Raw genomic sequence first — 21055 nt, forward strand, 5'->3', positions numbered from 1 at the left:
CATTATTTAAAAACAAGAAATGATACTAAGAACAAATATTTTATACAGTGATTTTTTAATAGAATGTAACAAAGACCCAATTGTACTTTTAAAGGCGGGTACACACTACCAGATGGCGGAACGGTGGCGATGGATGACTACATCGATGAATGATATAGCGTTTACTGATATGGTGTTCAACGATATAGTGTGTACACATTGAACGTTATCGTTCAGTGACGTCATCACCACCATTCCCGAACATGCAGCTCAGCCCGACATTGACAGGTTGAGCTGATGTCAGCTCAATATTGATGAACACTGAGCGACGTGCTTCCCCCCCCACACAAACACACGATTTAAAGCTAAAAATAAACGATAACATAAATGCCGTTATTGTTTATTTATTTTTTGCAGAAATCGGCTAGTGTGTAGGCCCCTTAAGTGCTTTATATCAATGTTTTTATTTTCTCCATTTGTTCCTTATGCAAAGTTTATTTTTGAAGGGCCCAGTTAAGTTTGGGGCAAACCTATGGAACGACTGTAAAATGTAAAGACCATTCCAGAAACAGTCTTTAATTCCCTTCTGGACTTGATGCTGCCATGAACGACAGACACACACACACACACACACACACACACACACACACACACACAAATACAAAAAAGGCTGTACCATCATTTTGAAGGGATTGTTCACATGTGTTTGAAAAGGAGATTTATGGTAAGACTTAGCATTGTTAAATCTCATTCTGCAGATGCACTGTACCATCTCCTCTATATCTCAACCTCCAGGCACTGGGGCTCAGTTTTGTTAACCAGTCCAATACAGTAGCAGGTAAAAGAGACGACAGTAGTTAGTAGCCACAAATAACCACATTCTCATGACAGGAGAAGGTACCAGTGGCTAATGCCATACAAACCCAAAGAAGCTAAGTGCATCAGGGTGGGCGCCCTGTGGAATCCAGTGCACCTCGCAGAAAGAGATTTAACAATGGTAAGTCTTACCATATATCTCCTTTTCTGCAGCGGAGTACACTGATATTCCACAGGGAATAACATCAGGGATGTCCTAAAGCAGTTCCTCATGGGAGGGGACGCACTGTAGTGGGCATAAGAACCCGGCATCCATAGGAAGCACCCTTGGAGGCGGAAGTATCAAAGGCATAGAACCTGATGAACGTGTTCACTGAGGACCACGTAGCCGCCTTGCACAATTGTTCTAGGTACACACCAAGGCGGGCCGCCCAAGAAGGTCCAACAGACCGAGTAGAATGGGCCTTGATAGTAGCAGGAGCTGGAAGTCCAGCCTGTACATAAGCTTGTGCAATCACCATTCTAATCCATCTGGCCAAAGCCTGCTTATTCGCAGGCCAGCCACGTTTGTGAAAACCAAAAAGGACAAAGAGAGAATCAGATCTCCTAAGAGAGGCCGTTCTCTTCACATATATACGGAAAGCCCGTACCACATCCAAAGACCGTTCTTTGGAGGACAAACCAGGAGAGATAAAGGCCGGAACCACAATCTCTTGGTTAAGGTGGAAAGACGACACCACCTAAGGTAGATAACTAGGGCGAGTTCTAAGAACCGCATGGTCACTGTGAAAAATCAGAAAGGGTGACAGACAGGATAAGGCACACAAGTCCGAAACCCTTCTAGCAGCGGCAATAGCCAGCAAAAACAAGACCTTAAGCGTAAGCCATTTAAGGTCCACAGACTCAAGGGGTTTAAATGGAGACTCTTGTAGAGCATCCAGAACCACAGACAAATCCCAAGAAGCCACTGGAGGGACATAGGGAGGTTGAATCCTTAAAACACCCTGAGTGAAAGTATGAACATCAGGCAGAGACGCAATTTTTCTCTGAAACCATACCGACAAGGCTGAAATATGGACCTTGAGGGAGGCCAGACGAAGACCTAAGTCCAGGCCTTGTTGCAGAAAAGCCAAAAGTTTGGCAGTACTGAACTTGTATGCATTATAATTCTTAGCCGCACACCAGGTGAAGTAAGAATTCCAGAACCTATAATAAATCAGAGCCGAGGCCGGTTTACGGGCTTTCAACATCGTTTGAATGACCGCCTCAGAAAATCCTTTGGCCCTCAGAACTGAAGCTTCAAGAGCCACGCCGTCAAAGCCAGCCGGGCCAGATCCTGGTAGACACAAGGGCCCTGAACGAGGAGGTCTGGGCGTTGCGGAAGTAGAATAGGACGCTCAATCGAGAGACCCTGCAGGTCTGAGAACCAATGCTGTCTGGGCCACGCTGGAGCGAACAGAAGTAGGATTCCTCCTTCTTGCTTGAACTTACTTATCACCCTGGGCAGAAGTGACACAGGGAGGGAACACGTACGGCAGCCGAAAGTTCCATGGAATTGCCAGTGCGTCCATGAACGCTGCTTGAGGATCCCTTTTCCTTGATCCAAAGACCGGAACCTTGTGATTGTGTCGAGACGCCATCAGGTCTACCTCTGGTAGGCCCCACTTGTCCACTAGGAGTTGAAAGACTTCCGGATGGAGACTCCACTCTCCGGCGTGTACGTCCTGACAACTGAGGAAGTCTGCTTCCCAGTTGAGGATACCCGGAATGAACACTGCCGATATTGCTGGCAGATGACGTTCCGCCCACAGAAGAATCTTTGACACTTCCATCATTGCTTTGAGTGCCGCCTTGATGATTTAAGTACGCCACCGTGGTGCCGTTGTCTGACTGGTACAGAACAGGCCTGTTCAAGTACAGAGGCAGGGCCAGTTTCAAAGCATTGAACACTGCCCGCAACTCCAGAATGTTTATCGGGAGGAGAGACTCCTCCCTGGTCCACCGACCCTGAAGAGAGTGTTGCTCCAACACCGCAGACTGGCATCCTTCATTAGAAGGACCCAGCTGGAGATCCAGAAGGGACGACCCCTGCTCAATTGTTGGTCCTGGAGCCACCAGGTCAGAGACAGACGAACTTCCGGAGTCAAGGAGATCATGCGAGACCTGATCCGGTGAGGCATGTCGTCCCACTTAGAAAGGATTAACCGCTGCAGGAGGCGAGAATGAAATTTAGCATACTCCACCATGTTGAAAGCCGACACCATGAGGCCTAGTACTTGCCTTGCCGAGTGTATCGGCACACATGGGCGACAGAGGAAGCATCTTACCCTGTCCTGAAGTTTCAGGACCTTCTCCGGAGATAAGAATAGCCTTTGGTTGTGTGTGTCTAATAACGCCCCCAGGTGCACCATGCTCTGAGCAGGGACCAGCGAGGACTTCTTCCAGTTGATGAGCCACCCGTGGGCTTGTAGGAATTGGAGCGTCGGTTCCAGATGACGGAGGAGAACACCTGGTGAGTTCGCCAGGATCCACAAGTCGTCCAGATACGGCAGGAACCTGATACCCTGACGGCGGAGAAGAGCAGTCATGACCGCCATGACCTTAGTGAAGATCCGCGGAGCCGTGGTCAGTCCAAAAGGCAAGGCTTGGAATTGATAATGTAGGTTGCCAATAGCAAACCGCAGATATAGCTGATGCGACATGGCAATAGGTATATGTAGGTAAGCATCCTGTATGTCCAGGGATAACATATAGTCCTTGGGCTCCAAAGCCAGAACAATAAAGTGAAGAGTTTCCATAATGAATTTGGATACCTTCACAAACTTGTTCTAAGACTTGAGGTTGAGAATGGGCTGGGAGGATCCATTCGGTTTCAGAACTAGGAAGAGCTTTGAATAGTAACCCCTGCCTCTCTGAGACAGAGGCACCGGCACTATCACTCCTGTATCCAGGAGGGATTGTACCACCAAATGTAGAGTTTTTGCTTTCAACAGATCCGAAGGGATATTTGTCGAGCAAAACTGGCGAGGGGGACGCTTCTTGAAAGAGATGAAGTATCCGTGAGTGACGACTTCCCTCACCCAGGCGTCTGAAGTGGTCTGTAACCTACCTGGGAGAACAGCAGAAGTCGGCCTCCCACCCTGGGGTCCCCCAGAGAGAAGCCCGTCTCGTCATGCAGCAGGTTTGTCCGATTTGGAAGCAGGCTGACGGGCAGCCTAGGAACGTTTAGGTTTGGGCTTAGAGGTTTTGGAAACGCGAGCCTGTTTTGGGTACGCCTGACCCTCTGCTTTACTTGGATGTCGAAAGGAACGAAAGGTGGTACTCTTAGCCTTCGGAGCCGAAGGACTAGTACTTGGCAGACATGCAGTTTTAGCAGACGCTAAGTCAGCAACATTCTTGTTCAGATTCTCCCCAAAAAGGATGTTTCCCTTAAAAGGGATCACCTCCAAGGTCTTTTTAGAGTCCAGATCCACAGACCAGGACTGCAAAACCACAGAATCTGTTGAGCCAGAATGGACGTAGTAGACGCTTTGGCCGCCAGCATACCGGCATCAGAAGCCGTCTCCTGAATGTAATGAGAGGCTGTGGTAACATATGAAAGACACTATCTGGCATTATCAGAAAAATTCAGAGGTAGCTCCGCCTCAACTTCTTGAACCCAGGCTTCAATAGCCTTTGCAGCCCAAGAAGCTGCTATAGTAGGTCTATGTACAGCACCCGCAGGAGTGTAAATAGACTTCAAACAACCGTTGATGCGCTTATCCTTTGGAGAGGTGACGGTAGTGACAGGCAGAGTAGAAGACACCACAAGACGTGCGACATGCGAGTCCACCGGAGGTGGTGTTTCCCAATTTTTACTTAACTCTCCAGCGAGGGGATAACGAGCTAGCATCTTTTTCGACAGGGAGAATTTCTTTCCCGGAGACTCCCAGGATTCCTGATGTATGTCAATTAAATGGTGAGAATGTGGCAAAATTAATTTAGTAACCTTCTGACGTTTGATCTTATCAGGTTTCTTAGACGTATCTGGAGGGTCAGTTTCATCATCAATTTGAAGAATCAGTTTTATAGCCTCCAAGAGGTCAGGAACATCAACTTGTGTTGTAGATTCCCCATCAGAAGCATCTGCATCAGTGTCTGATGGATCAGAATATACCCCACCTTCATCGGATGAAGTATCCGAAACATGAGTGGCTTGTGAGGAAGAAATGGCCCATTTAGATGACCCTTTGGTCCCAGTAGGGCGAGGGTCAGGCTTTTGTTTAACCAAACACTGATTTAACTGCTGTAACAGAGTCGACAGAGTATCCGCCCATGGAGGATTTGCAACAGGGACAATATGTGATTGTAAAGGCACAAGAGGTCCTGCAGCGGGTGCAAGTCTCGTTACCAGCATAGTCAGTAAATTAGAAAAAGCAGCCCAAGGGTACAGAACCCCCACTACCTGGACCCTCATCTGGAATATTTTCCTCAGATAAATCCGAGGCGTCAGCGCTGCATGACGCAGGATCAGCCACGAATCTCCAGGCCTGAGATGCAGACATTATTGGAAACTGTAGCCCTAGGGTGTAAAAGTACAATATAGCCAAACACAGTACCTGTCAAAAAAAACCTGTGGAGTGTGATTGCAAATGCAGATCACAAACAGGAGGATTTAAGTGGTATATGGTGACTGAAATACACAGTGAAAAAAACCAAACAGTATATCCTGTGAAAACTATATACGAGACCCTGATGCACTTAGCCCCCTTCAGGGTAGAGAATATAGGGATAGCAATATGTGTGAGATACACAGAATAGGAACCAGACAGCAGCTATAGGCACGCATAGACACATGTACAATGCAGAAATTATTACACACAACAATAAAACTGCGCTGGACTAGCAATACTACGTAAAGCTATGTATGTATGTATATAGATATACATATCTCATATTCAACATGAACATCAAGATGGCTGCATCACCTTTTGCACGCTCCTGATCATCTCCATAAAACAGCTGAAATTCACCACAACTGACTTATAAATCATCGTAAATATCCAAGGACTTACCTTTAACTTGTACTACTCTACGCGGACATCTGATCAAAACCAACGGATTGCATTCCTGCGCTGAGATACACACTAGATTGAAACCTCTGCAACTCTCCACTTAGAAGTCCTTCAGTTTGGAATCTACTGTGCTCTGCATTGGACATCCCAGACAAGGTACTGTGAACTACAACCTACATTTGGCTCCATCCAGCCCCTCACTTAGACATCATTCACCTCTGTTCTCTGAGCAAAAAATAACTGACTTCTTGTATTAATCAACTAATATACAGCATATTCAGGCTCTGAATCACTGAAGGGTCACTGCTCACTTCAATTTGCAAGAGCCATTCCAAAGGACACATGTTATCACTACCCCCACAAGAAATTTACTTCAAAGGCCTCTCACACTGAGATCTTTCACACCTACACAACAGGAATTGGATTCTAACACCTCACCACAAGGCTGCTTTTAGTTTTGACTAAATCAGCAACAGAAAAAGCAGTTATTTTATTTACAGTATCACTTGTTTCAAATATACCCATTGTATTAAAGAGCAGCAATAGGTTACAGCAACAACGATTATAGCGATTACAGTCTAAGATGGCGCCGCAGATGGCTGCCTCGGAACTACGCAGCTCAGCCAAAATACCTGTTTCCCCTTGCCCTTGTCTACCCCACCGGTGACCAAATACAGCAGGGAAGCCCTCCTAAGTTGGAGCGCTCCCGAGGTGCTTACCACACGTTCGGGCCCGTCGGCGGGCGGATCAGCGGCCCTTGCAGCTCTCGCTGCCCTGTGTGGCAAGGATGCAGAAGTTGTGGACACCGAAGTGGATGACTGAGCGGCAGCGCCCCCCCGCAGCCCAGGTGGCGACTGGCGAATGGATCACCGGCCCCGGAAAGAGAATGACGGAGGCCCTCATGTCGGCCCTAGTAGAAGGACCTGGACTCAGAGGAGAGACTGTCGCGCAGGCGCCCTAGTGAGGTGGCGGCGGCGAGGGCGCCGGTCTGCACTTCCCGCGATCCTGCTTTCAAATGTGCGCTCACTGGCAAACAAGTTCGACGAATTGTCCCTCCTTCTGGGCAGCGCAGGGTCAGGCATTACAGGGTCATCCGTCCTCTGCTTTACGGAGACGTGGCTGGACGACCATATTGCGGACAACCCGATGTCTCTGCCGGGCTTCAGTCTCTTCAGGGCCGATCGCTCCAAGGTTCTCTCAGGAAAAACGAAGGGTGGTGGCATCTGCTTCTACATCAACGACGGATGGAGCACCAATATCACGATCATAGGCAAATCATGCAACCCTCACCTGGAGATGCTGAGCATCAACTGCAACCCCTTCTATTCCCCCCGGGAATTTACCTCAATTGTCCTTGTGGGAGTGTACATCCCCCCCCTCGCCTGCGCGAACGAAGCCCTGCACCACCTGGCCATATGTATATCCGACATAGAACAAAAACACCCAGACTCTCTGCTTATAGTACTGGGTGACTTCAACAGAACTAACCTGAGCAAGGAGCTACCCAAGTACAAACAACAAGTCACGTGTCCCACTAGAGAAGGGCGCACCCTTGATCACTGCTATACTACCCTCAAGTCTGCCTTCCGGTCTATCCCGCGTGCTGCACTCGGACTATCTGACCACTGCCTCGTCCACCTACTCCCTACCTATACACAGAAGCTGAGAGCAGTTAAGCCTGTCATTAAGACTGTTAAGAAATGGACCAATGAGGCCAAGATGAAGCTCCAGGCCTGCTTTGACTGCACGGAATGGGGGGTCTTTGAAGCCTCGGCAACCGACCTGAATGACTTGACAGACACTGTCACATCCTACATCAGCTACTGTGAGGACATGTGTGTACCTACCAAGACTAACCGCATTTACAACAACAACAAGCCCTGGTTCAATACTCAGCTCAGGCAACTTCGTCGAGCCATAGAGGAGGCCTATAGCAGCGGTGACAGAGCACTATACAACCGTACTAGGAGCTCTCTGACTAAAGGAATCAGGCTAGCAAAAAAGCGGTTCTCGGACAAGCTGACAAACGATCTCTCCACCAATGACCCCGTATCTGTATGGAAAGGAATGCAATCCATAACCAACTATAGGAAAACATCAAAGTCCACCGCCATGCACCAAGACCTTGCAGATGAACTGAACCACTTTTATTGCAGGTTCGCAAAAGAAGTCCCCTGCAACCTAAACAATCACCTCTACGATGCCCCGAACACCGACGGCCAACCCCAGGCACTGCAAGTCACCCAAGAAGAGGTGGAGGCATTGTTCAAAAGGGACAAAACCAGGAAAGCTCCGGGTCCTGACGGAGTGTCACCATCTGCCCTAAGAGCATGTGCGGGTCAGCTCGCCCCCATATTCACCAAGATCTTCAATAAATCGCTGGAGCTACAGAAAGTCCCTTCCTGCCTCAAAAGGTCTACTATAGTCCCGTTCCCCAAGAAACCCACTATCACGAACCTGAAGGACTACAGGCCGATAGCACTGATGTCTGTGGTCATAAAAACGTTCGAGCGTCTGGTTTTGAATCACCTGAAAACTGTGACTGGCCCCCAACTGGACCCCCTGCAATTCGCCTATCGCTCGAATCGGTGTGTCGAGGATGAAGTCAACCTGGGCCTGCACTACATTCTACAGCACCTAGACATTCCCGGTACCTATCCGAGGGTCCTGATTGTCGATTTCAGCTCGGCCTTCAATACAATCGTCCCCAGCATCCTCCACCCCAAATTACTTCGCCTAGGGGTCACAGAAGCTACCTGTTCCTGGATAATAGACTTCCTGACAGATAGGACACAGGTGGTGAAAGCGGGGGAATTCACCTCAAGCGCGGTCCATTAGTACAGGGGCCCCCCTGTGTTCTCTCACCCCTGCTCTTCTCCCTGTACACAAATGACTTTACTTAAGAGGCGCAATCAGTAAGGATCATCAAATTCGCCGATGACACCACCGTCATCGGCCTCATCAAGGATGGGGACAAATCGGCCTATAGACGGGAAGTAGACCGGCTGGCCCAGTGGTGCATCCACAACAACCTCGAGCTCAACCCCCTCAAAACTGTCGAGATGATAGTGGACTTCAGGAAGAAGTCATCTATTGCACCTCCGCTAACGATTGCTGACAGTGTGGTATCGCTAGTGGACTCCTTCAAGTTTCTAGGGACCACAATCTCCCGGGACCTTAAATGGGGGTCCAACGCTGACGCGACTGTTGGGAAAGCGCAGCAGAGGTTGTTCTTCCTCAGGCAACTAAGGAAGCTCAACATCCCACAGAAGCTTCTGCTCATCTTCTACTCCGCGATTGTGGAGTCGGTACTGTGCTCCTCGATACTGGTATGGTACGGCTCCGCCAGCGCGAGGGACAGATGCAGGCTCCAAAAGGTGGTCAGAACCGCAGAGAAGATAATCGGGGCCGACCTTCCCTCAGTCCAGGACCTGTACTTGTTCAGAGCTAAAAAGCGGGCAATGAAGATAGTAAAAGACCAGCTACACCCCGGCCACAGCATGTTTAACTTGCTTCCTTCAGGCAGGCGTTACAGGGCTGTCCCCGCCAGATCCACCAGAAGCCTCAAAAGTTTCTTTCCCCAAGCGGTCCGCCTGCTGAACTCCTGAACATTGACTGACTAGACGTACATGTAACTAACTTGTGTTCCTACGGTATACCTATCTGTGTAACTTTACTTGTCCCCCCCCCACACACACACACACCTGCTTACCTGTTACCTACTTGGCTGTTGTATAGCAAACCGAAGACAAATTCCTAGTATACGCAAGTATACCTGGCCAATAAAGATGATTCTGATATAATAATGCACAGTAAACACTGGATGTATATCACAGAACAGCTCTGTGTAATGGCGCCCAAACTCTGACAGGGTGTGAGGGAGTGAGGGAGGGAGAAAGAGAGATGCAGCTCCAGGGCGGGAACATCTGCTGTAGATGGCGCCTGGGGCTGGGGGAGGGAAAGCATATTTTAGTCAATCTGACCTGTGCTCCTTGCCCTGGTGGATATAGTGGGGTACCTGTACGGCCACAGTGTCCATGCCAGCGGCGCGGTACGTCTCTGAAGACCACGTCCCAGGTTGCGATTTTGGCGGGTCCCGCCAGGGGGACCCTCTTACCTCCTCCCATAAGGTGCGGCCACGCGATCCCAGAGAGCAGCGGCGGTGTGTGTGTGCCTGATGAGACTGGAGCGTCACTGCTGTAAGTATACAGCAACCAGGTCACTGGAGTATACAGCGCTCCTGGGGGAGGTGAGGGAGCTGCAGCACGATATGTCAGAATGACATATAGCAGCTCGTGCCTGTGCTGCGGCCCTTGAAGTCTTCTTTCTTCAGAAAATAAGATTTTAAACCTACCGGTAAATCTATTTCTCCTAGTCCGTAGATGATGCTGGGGACTCCGTAAGGACCATGGGGTATAGACGGGCTCCGCAGGAGATAGGGCACCTAAAAAGAACTTTTAGACTATGGGTGTGCATTGGCTCCTCCCTCTATGCCCCTCCTCCAGACCTCAGTTAGAGAACTGTGCCCAGAGGAGATGGACAATACAAGGCAGGATTCATACCAGCCCACACCAATCATACCATGTAACCTGGAACATACATAACCAGTTAACAGTATGAACAAACAACAGTAACGGCCCAAGAACGATGTCAACTGTAACATAACCCTTATGTAAGCAACAACTATATACAAGTCTTGCAGAGTTTCCGCACTGGGACGGGCGCCCAGCATCCTCTACGGACTACGAGAAATAGATTTACCGGTAGGTTTAAAATCTTATTTTCTCTTACGTCCTAGAGGATGCTGGGGACTCCGTAAGGACCATGGGGTTTATACCAAAGCATCCAATCGGGCGGGAGAGTGCGTATGACTCTGCAGCACCGACTGAGCAAACGCTAGGTCCTCATCAGCCAGGGTATCAAACTTGTAGAATTTAGCAAAAGTGTTTGACCCCGACCAAATAGCCGCTCGGCAAAGTTGTAATGCCGAGACGCCTCGGGCAGCCGCCCAAAAAGAGCCCACATTCCTAGTGGAATGGGCCTTAACCGAATTTGGTACCGGCAATCCAGCCGTAGAGTGAGCCTGCTGAATCGTATTACAGATCCAGCGAGCAATAGTCTGCTTCGAAGCAGGAGCTCCAATCTTATTGGCCGCATACAGGACAAACAGAGCCTCTGTTTTCCTAATTCTAGCCGTCCTGGCTACATAAATTTTTAAGGCCCTGACTACGTCCAGGGATCTGGAATCCTCCAGGTCACTTGTAGCCACAGGCACCACAATAGGTTGATTCATATGGGACGAAGAAACCACTTTAGGCAAAAATTGCGGACGTGTCCTCAATTCAGCTCGATCCACATGAAAAATCAAGTAGGGGCTCTTGTGTGACAAAGCCGCCAATTCTGACACTCGCCTTGCCGATGCTAAGGCCAACAACATGACCACCTTCCAGGTAAGAAATTTCAACTCAACCTTGTTAAGTGGTTCAAACCAGTGTGATTTTAGGAACTGCAACACCACGTTCAGGTCCCATGGTGCCACTGGAGGCACAAAAGGGGGCTGGATGTGCAGCACTCCCTTTACAAACGTCTGGACTTCTGGAAGAGAAGCCAATTCCTTCTGAAAGAAAATCGAGAGGGTCGAAATCTGTACCTTAACCGAGCCTAATTTCAGGCCCATATCCACTCCTGTCTGTAGGAAGTGGAGAAGACGACCCAGATGAAAATCTTCCGTAGGTGCATTCTTGGTCTCACACCAAGACACATACTTTCGCCAGATACGGTGATAATGTTTTATCGTCACCTCCTTCCTAGCCCTTATTAAAGTAGGGATGACCTCTTCCGGAATCCCCTTTTTCGCTAGGATTCGGCGTTCAACCGCCATGCCGTCAAACGTAACCGCGGTAAGTCTTGAAATACACAGGGCCCCTGCTGCAACAGGTCTTCCCTCAGAGGAAGAGGCCAGGGATCTCCTGTAGATCCGAGTACAAGGCCCTTCGAGGCCAGTCTGGGACAACGAGTATCTTTCGTACTCTTCTTCGTCTTATGATCCTCAACACCTTTGTGATGAGAGGAAGAGGAGGAAACACGTAGACCGATTTGAACACCCACGGTGTTACCAGAGCATCTACTGCTACTGCCTGAGGGTCCCCAGACCTGGCGCAATACCTCCGAAGTTTTTTGTTGAGGCGTGACGCCATCATGTCTATTTGAGGAGTTCCCCAAAGACGTGTTACGTCTGCAAAGACTTCTTGATGAAGTCCCCACTCTCCTGGATGGAGATCGTGTCTGCTGAGGAAGTCTGCTTCCCAGTTGTCCCCTCCCGGCATGAAGACAGCTGACAGAGCGCTTACATGATTTTCCGCCCAGCGAAGGATCCCTGTGGCTTCCGCCCTTGCGACTCTGCTTCTTGTCCCGCCTTGGCGGTTCACATGAGCCACTGCTGTGACATTGTCTGATTGAATCAGAACCGGTAGGTTTCGAAGAAAACTCTCCGCTTGTCGAAGGCCGTTGTAAATGGCCCTGAGTTCCAACACATTGATGTGTAGACAGGACTCCTGGTCTGACCAAAGACCCTGAAAATTTTTTCCCTGTGTGACCGCTCCCCATCCTCGGAGGCACGCGTCCGTGGTAACCAGGATACAATCCTGAATTCCGAACCTGCGACCCTCTAGGAGGTGAGCAGTTTGCAACCACCACAGGAGGGTCCCTGGGGACAGAGTTATTTTCCGATGTAAGTGCAGATGGGACCCTGACCACTTGCCCAGAAGGTCCCATTGAAAAGTCCTTGCATGGAACCTTCCGAAGGGAATGGCCTCGTAGGCCGCCACCATTTTCCCCAGAACTCGAGTGCATTGGTGAACTGACACCCTCTTCGGTTTTAGCAGGTCTCTGACCATGTTCTGGATGTCTTGGGCTTTCTCTATTGGGAGGAAGACTTTCATTTGTTCCGTATCCAGTATCATACCTAGGAACGGTAGTCGAGTCGTCGGAATCAACTGTGACTTTGGTAGATTTAAAATCCAACCGTGTTGCCGGAGCACTCTCAGAGAGAGCGCCATACTGCTCAGCAATTTCTCCCTTGATCTCGCTTTTATCAGGAGATCGTCCAAGTATGGGATAATTGTGACTCCATGCTTGCGCAGGACCACCATCATTTCCGCCATTATCTTGGTGAAAATCCTCGGGGCCGTGGAAAGTCCAAACGGCAACGTCTGAAATTGGTAAGGACAATCCTGTACAGCGAATCTCAGGTATTCCTGATGGGGGGCATATATGGGGACATGAAGGTACGCATCCTTATGTCCAGAGACACCATAAACTCCCCCTCCTCCATGTTGGCTATTATCGCTCTGAGAGATTCCATTTTGAATTTGAATCTTTTTATGTACAGGTTTAGGGATTTCAGATTCAAAATAGGTCTGACCGAACCGTCCGGTTTCGGGACCACAAATAGGGTTGAGTAGTAACCTCTTCCCTGCTGGTGCAGGGGAACCTTGATTATCACTTGCTGTATACACAGCGTTTGAATTGCAGCTAACACTATATCCCTTTCCGATGTGGAAGCTGGTAGGGCCGATTTGAAAAATCGGCGCGGGGGCACCTCCTCGAATTCCAATTTGTAACCCTGGGAAACTATTTCCAACACCCAGGGATTCAGGTCGGAACTGACCCAGGCCTGACTGAAAAGTCGAAGACGTGCCCCCACCGGTGCGGACTCCCTCAGGGGAGCCCCAGCGTCATGCTGTGGGTTTTGGAGGAGCCGGGGAGGACTTTTGTTCCTGGGCACCTGCCGAAGCAGGTGCTCTCTTGCCTCTGCCCTTACCTCTGGCGAGGAAAGAGGATCCCTGACCTCTTTTGGACTTGTGCGACCGAAAGGACTGCATCTGATAGGGTGTTGCTTTCTTTTGCTGTTGGGGAATATATGGTAAAAAATTAGATTTACCTGCTGTAGCTGTGGAAACCAGGTCCGTCAGCCCATCCCCAAACAATACATCACCCTTATAGGGTAGTACTTCCATATGTTTTTTGGAATCCGCATCACCCGTCCATTGGCGAGTCCATAAGGATCTTCTCGCTGAGACAGACATGGCATTGGCCCTAGAAGCGAGCAATCCAATGTCCCTTTGAGCATCCCTCATAAATAAGACTGCGTCTTTCATATGGACTAGAGTTAAGAATATAGTATCCTTATACATATTATCAAATTGATCTGTCAGCTCATCTGTCCAAGCTGCAATTGCGCTACACACCCATGCCGACGCAATTGTCGGTCGTAGCACAGCCCCCGTATGAGAATAATGACACTTTAAGGTAGTTTCTTGCCTGCAATCTGCAGGGTCCTTAAGGGCTGCTGTGTCAGGAGACGGTAGCGCCACTTTCTTGGACAAGCGCGTCAGGGCCTTGTCCACTGTGGGGGGTGATTCCCAAATTTCCCTGTCCTGCTTAGGGAAGGGGTATGCCATATAAATTCTTTTGGGGATCTGCGGTCTCTTATCCGGAGTCTCCCAAGCTTTTCCAAAGAATTCATTTAATTCATGAGATGTGGGAAAGTTAATAATCTGTTTCTTTTCCTTAAACATGTGTACCCTTGTGTCGGGGACCGAGGGTTCATCCACAATATGCAACACATCCCTTATTGTCACAATCATACCCTGAATGGTTTTAGTCACCCTAGGGTGCAATTTTACTTCGTCATAGTCGACACTGGAATCAGAATCCGTGTCGGTAGTAGTGTCTTGCGTTAAGGGACGCTTTTGAGACCCCGACGGGCCCTGTAAGTCGGTCCAATCCGAGGATTGACCCCCTGATGTCCCCCCTAAATCAGCCTTATCAAGCCTTTTATGTAAAGATGCCACACTTGCATTCAACATATGCCACATGTCCATCCAATCTGGAGTCGGCACAACCGACGGGGACACACCACTCATTTGCTCCACCTCCTCCTTGGAGAAGCCTTCCGCCTCAGACATGTCGACACACACATACCGACACCCCACAGACACAGGGATTAACCTATAAGGGGACAAAACCCCAACCAAGTCCTAAGGAGAGACAGAGAGAGAGTATGCCAGCACACACCAGCGCTTAAAAACACTGGAAAAAATATGTCCAGATAGCGCTTTTTTATATATAATATGCCAATTCCCACTCACTGCGTCGCTAATGTGCCCCCCTCCTCTTTTTCAAGCCTGTGAAGTTCAGCAGGGGAGAGTACCAGGGAGCCAGCGTTTTCCTCATGCAGCTTCTGTGGAGAAAATGGCGCTGGTTAGTGCTGAGGATCAAGCCCCGCCCACCCGACGGCGGGCTTCGGGCCCAGTGATTTTTCAATAAAATGGCAGGGGATCATAGATTTACTGCCTCCGCAGCCTAATCAAACTGTATTTGGCCAAAATGTGAGGTTTATTGCTGCCAAGGGCGCCCCCCCCCTGCGCCCTGCACCCTTCAGTGCTGCTCTGTGTGTGTGTGTGTGTGACTGGGAGCAATGGCGCGCAGCGGTATGAAGATATGATATCTTCTGCCGCCTAAGATGTCTTCTGCCTTCAATATCCGGCTTCTATCTTCGGCATCTGTGAGGAGGACGGCGGCGCGGCTCCGGGACGAAACCCAGGTGAGACCTGTGTTCCGACTCCCTCTGGAGCTAATTGTGTCCAGTAGCCTTAGAAACAGAGCCCAACTTGATAAGCCAGCTCTGCTTCTCTCTCCTCGGTCCCACGATGCAGGGAGCCTGTTGCCAACAGGACTCCCTGAAAATAAAAAACCTAACAAAATTCTTCTTCAACAGAAAACTCTGGAGAGCTCTCTGCAGTGCACCCATTCTCCTCTGGGCACAAGATCTAACTGAGGTCTGGAGGAGGGGTATAGAGGGAGGAGCCAGTGCACACCCATAGTCAAAGTTCTTTTTAGGTGCCCTATCTCCTGCGGAGCCCGTCTATACCCCATGGTCCTTACGGAGTCCCCAGCATCCTCTAGGACGTAAGAGAAAAGCTCTTTTCAGGGCTGCGTTCCCTGTTAGCTGCCTGCACTGCAGGCACCAACTTACAATCTGAGCTCCAGTGCCTGGAGGCGGGGATATAGAGGAGGCGGTGCAGTGCATCCTGAGAACAGTCAAAGCTGTTGGTGCCTTGGATCAAGATCTAACTCTACACCCCGATGTAATTCCCTGCTGAATACCAGTGTACCCCGCTGCAGAAAAATGGATAAAAACAACACATTCTCAAGAAATAATGAAATACACACAGCAATGGGTTTACAATGTTGTATATTTTCATATTAGTATTTATTAAGAAAAAAGTAAATAGTCACAGACTCCAATGGCACAATGCTAATTTATTATGAAACATTTGATAATTACTTCACGTTACCATCAAAAACTTTTAAATCAAGTAGCTGTAAGAATGACGTAACTATTTGGTTTTGCAAGAATAAGAACAAAAAAATAAATACTGGGTTACATACAGTCAGGTCCATAAATATTGGGACATCAACACAATTCTCATATTTTGGGCTCTATACACCACCACAATGGATTTGAAATGAAACAAATAAGAAGTGCTTTAACTGCAGACTTTCCGCTTTCATTTGGGGGTATTTACATCCAACTCAGGTGTAGGAATTACAACGGTTTCTATATGTGCCTCACATTTTTTAAGGGACCAAAAGTAATGGGACAAAGTAAACAATCTTAAATCAAACTTTCACTTTTTAATACTTTGTTGCAAATCCTTTGCAGTCAATTACAGCCTGAAGTCTGGAACGCATAGACATCACCAGACGCTGGGTTTCATCCCTGGTGATGCTCTGCCAGGCTTCTACTACAAATGTCTTCAGTTCCTGCTTGTTCTTGGGGCATTTTCCCTTCAGTTTTGTTGTGTGTGTGTGTGTGTGTATGTGTGTGTATATATATATATATATATATATATATATATATATATATATATATATATATATATAAAATGGGGGGATAAGGGTACCGGCGACTTGTGTTGTTTAAAATGCAATAGCTAAAATTAGATTTAAAAGCCAAAAAATATATAATAATACAAACGAGCTTTAATATCACATAAAAGCGGATCACAACATAAAACGTACTTCAAAATATTGATAAAAACATATGAACATAAAAGGTCTTTGTAAAAGGTAAGGAATTCTGACTTATCTTTTAAAAATAGGCAAGGGAGTCACAACAGGGAGTCCAACGCGTTTCGTCACAACTGACTTCTTCAAAGGGTAAGGACAGAATGAGATAGCATGGCTATTTATACCCCTGTTGGACTGGCTCAGGGTTGGTGATGTCATAATTGATCATGTGATGTAATAAAAAATGTAACATAAAGAACATCAAGGACACTTAGTTGGGACATAGCCTAAGGCTAGGGAGGACACCATAGGGATGTATACATAGAAAACGAGTGGTTTGTAAGGCTCAAATAACGATAGAATTGTCCAAAACTGTAAAAATGTGCTGATTTGCGGCTCTTCCGCCACACTTCCGGTGACGCGTCACGTGTCTCCGGGTACTTCCGCCCCACTTCCGGTTTCGTTAGTGCGCATGCGCTGGCGGCGCTATTCGTTCACTGCGCATGTGCCCGCAGTCTCTCCAGTTAGTAACAGTCTATCTCCAGGTCTCCATGCTGTGTATGTCCCTCTTATTAAGTGCTGCGGCGGCCATGTTGTTGGTGAGAATCTCCATAGGGGATAAAGGAAAAGCGGTGGCCATCTTTAGGGAGTCTTTGGAGACCCAGAGTCGTAATTCATCGGTATCCATGACGACGGATCCATGTAAAATAGAAACAAACAGAGAAGATATGGTGAAAGCTATGTACTGGTTTCTATGTTGCAGATAAACCATGCTGGAATCTAATAACTAATATGGGAGGGAAGAATGCTAGCCCAAAATAATAAACATTAAAGTGACATACACATAGCGTTAGCTTTGTGTATGGAAAGTGACATCCTATTTAAAAACCATACATAGGTGATATCAAGATTTTCAAGTGCCACTGAGTGGAAATAAAGGAAGAGAAATAGTTGTAAAATTGCAACCCCAAGGTGATGAGGAAAGCAGAGAAGATGGGAAGAAGAACCAAGCGGATAGTATATATAAACAATATGTGGGTGATGCTGGGAAGGTGATAAGATATAAGCTCAAAGAATTCAAAGTGTTATAATTTATAAGGTGAGTCATAGAGGTGTCAACCTGGTTATTATCATGTGGTATTGGATAGGTCACTGGTTACCTCAACGTTATTTGTCAGTCCTTACAGTACCTGATCTTCCCAGGCAGTCCCCCTCCCTGGTACTGATCAGGCCCAGACACTGCTTAGCTTCCAAGATCGGACGAGATGAAGAACATATGAAGAACTGGAGCCGTTTTAGGGCTCCCGGTCATCAGTCTAACGGAATGGGGAGGTACCCATGGAAGACGGTACCTAACAGAGGGAAGAAAACCAGGACTAATAGCGAAGATTCACCATCGAACCCACACATAAGAACAGTAAACAGATTCTCAGCTCTACAAAGAAGAGACTCCACAGGGGACCAGGATTTTTTATCGGCAAGAACAGGTGCTCGAACAAAAGATATGGTAAGAAACATGGTGAGAGAGGACAGCAGACAGGCATCTCCCATGAAAAGAAGGTTTCTAGAAGAAGAGGAAAACGGGGCGGTAGGAGGGAGAGACCAGAAAAGAAGGAATCTACACTAGCCGATTCACGGGACAAAGGCATCTTCAACCTATCCAAGCATACTCTAACGGAACCAGAGATCACACTCCTCAGTAAGGGTCTGACTTTTGCACCAACGAGTGGTTTGAACAAATTCGAGACCTTCATTGATTTGAATAAATTTGTGAGAAAGCTAACCTTGAAGAGACATTTTTTGCGTAAAGAAGATGCGGTCATAAATAATTATGAGGAACGCTCCAAGTCTGGTCTTAAACCAACATCGAAATATTACCCACTCGAGTCAAAGGGAAGCAACGTCAGTTTCTTTTATGATATGGTAAAAAAGGACTTATGTGACACTGAACAGAAAAAGACTGAGGGAAGAAACTTGGGGAATCGTGAGTGCGAAGCCCTGAAAAAACTGCAAAAAAACAAAAACATAGTTATAAAACAGGCTGACAAAGGGGGGGGGGGGGGGATTGGTTATAATGGACCATGACCTCTACACGAAAGAGGCACTAAGACTACTGGGGGATGCAAATTCCTACACACTACTCCAGGGTGTTCCAAAAGAACCCTTTGTGGAAGAGCTAAGGACCATACTTCTACATGCACTACGGAGCAATGTGATAAAGGAAGAGTACCAGTTTCTCATGCAATCCAATCCCATTACCCCCATTTTTTACTTTTTACCAAAGATCCATAAATCCCTGACGAATCCACCGGGCAGACCAATAGTGGCGGGCATAGGTTCACTAACCTCCAATCTATCAGAGTACGTGGATGTTTTCTTGAATAAGTATGTGACAACATTACCATCCTATTTGAAAGATACAACATCAATACTCAACGTACTTGGAGCAGTGGAGTGGAAGGACACATATATATGGGCGACAGTGGATGTTCAATCCCTGTACACATGCATTGAACATTCTAAAGGCATAGCTGCATGCAGGGAATACTTGAACAACGATCAAACCCTCACTTCCATCCGAGATTTTATTTGTGATCTTATGCTTTTTATCCTCAGCCATAACTATTTTAAGTTTCTTAACCAGTTTTATCTTCAATGTTGCAGCACAGCTATGGGGACGATTTTTGCGCCAAGCTTTGCCAATCTATTCATGGGATGTTGGGAAAAGACGCATGTTTACGGTTCTAAATCTTTTAAGTAGAATGTGGTACTCTACAGACGATACATCGACGACATTTTAATCATTTGGAATGGCACGGTTGAATCTTTTAATGAGTTTTTAAATATGCTGGGAAACAATGATCTAAACTTGACCTTTACCTCAAACACCAATGACAAATCGGTCGAATATCTGGACTTGATTTTAACTGGTGAAAATGGAGGCATTACCACTAAGAACTACATCAAAGAGGTTGACATGAACAGTTATTTGCACTATCGAAGTAACCACCTCCAGAAGTGGAAGGATAACATTCTGGCATCACAGTTCTCGAGGATAAAGAGGAATTGCACGAATCCAAAGGACTGTGATGACCAATTGAAGGTCTACAGCAAGAGGTTCCATGATAAAGAATACCTGGGGCCTATTTTGAAGAAAGCCCTAGAAAAAACAAGGAATGTGAACAGAGAAGACCTCCTGAAGTACAAACCAAGAGACGCCAAGAAAGATTTGGTCGCCTTCATTACCACCTATAATCAACACGAGAAGACTATCAGTAATTCACTCAGGAACCACTGGAACATTCTTCTCATGGACCCAGTACTCAAAGACATCCTACCGTCTGAACCAGTCATCATCTTCAAGAAATCTAGAAACCTGAAGGACCATCTTGCACCCAGCCTACTGAAGGAGAAGTCCACCAAGAGCACCCAAATGCCCAAGTGTGTGGGTTCCTTTAAATGTGGGAAATGCAATGTCTGCAAATACCTACATCCGAATCGGAAAACCTTTAGCGACATGGAGGACAAGAAACAATACACCATAAAGGAATTCATGAACTGTAATACTGTGTCCGTGGTCTACTTACTGGAATGCTCTTGCAAAAAGAAGTACGTGGGCAAGACCAAAAGACCATTGAAAATGAGGATCCAGGAACACATAAGGAATATCAAGAATAAGGTGGAGAGCCATACTGTTTCTAGACATTTCACATCACAGCATAACTCCAACCCTGAGGATCTCACATTCAAGGCGATCGAGCATGTGTGTCTGGGAGAAAGAGGAGGTGACCTCGCGAACAAACTCTCGAGAAGGGAGATGTACTGGATATTCCAGTTACAGACCTTGCAACCCACGGGTCTGAATGAGAGCTATGAAATTGCACCCTTCCTATGAGGTGCTGTATCCTCCATTACTCCCTCTTCCTCTGTTGCCACAATTGTCTTTTGCACATTCCTTCCCCCCCCCCCCCCCCCCCCATGGGTGTTCATGTCACACTACATGAAAGTATTTGACTCATCAGGGCTCGTGTGTTAATTTGCGATCGGGTTCCTGGCGATAAGATGTTTACCTTTCGTGTACAGTCAAACCACACTGGTACGCCCAATCTTGGAAGCTAAGCAGTGTCTGG

General features: G+C 47.5%; 1 protein-coding gene across 3 annotated transcripts in view; it reads right to left on the bottom strand.

Annotated features, from left to right (window-relative positions):
- The window catches only part of NCOA6 (nuclear receptor coactivator 6), a 181204-nt gene that overhangs the window by 149804 nt on the left and 10345 nt on the right, over window positions 1-21055 (bottom strand). The window lies entirely within an intron of this gene.

This window comes from Pseudophryne corroboree, chromosome 3 (genome assembly GCF_028390025.1).
Source record: "Pseudophryne corroboree isolate aPseCor3 chromosome 3, aPseCor3.hap2, whole genome shotgun sequence".
Taxonomy (NCBI): Eukaryota; Metazoa; Chordata; class Amphibia; order Anura; family Myobatrachidae; genus Pseudophryne; species Pseudophryne corroboree.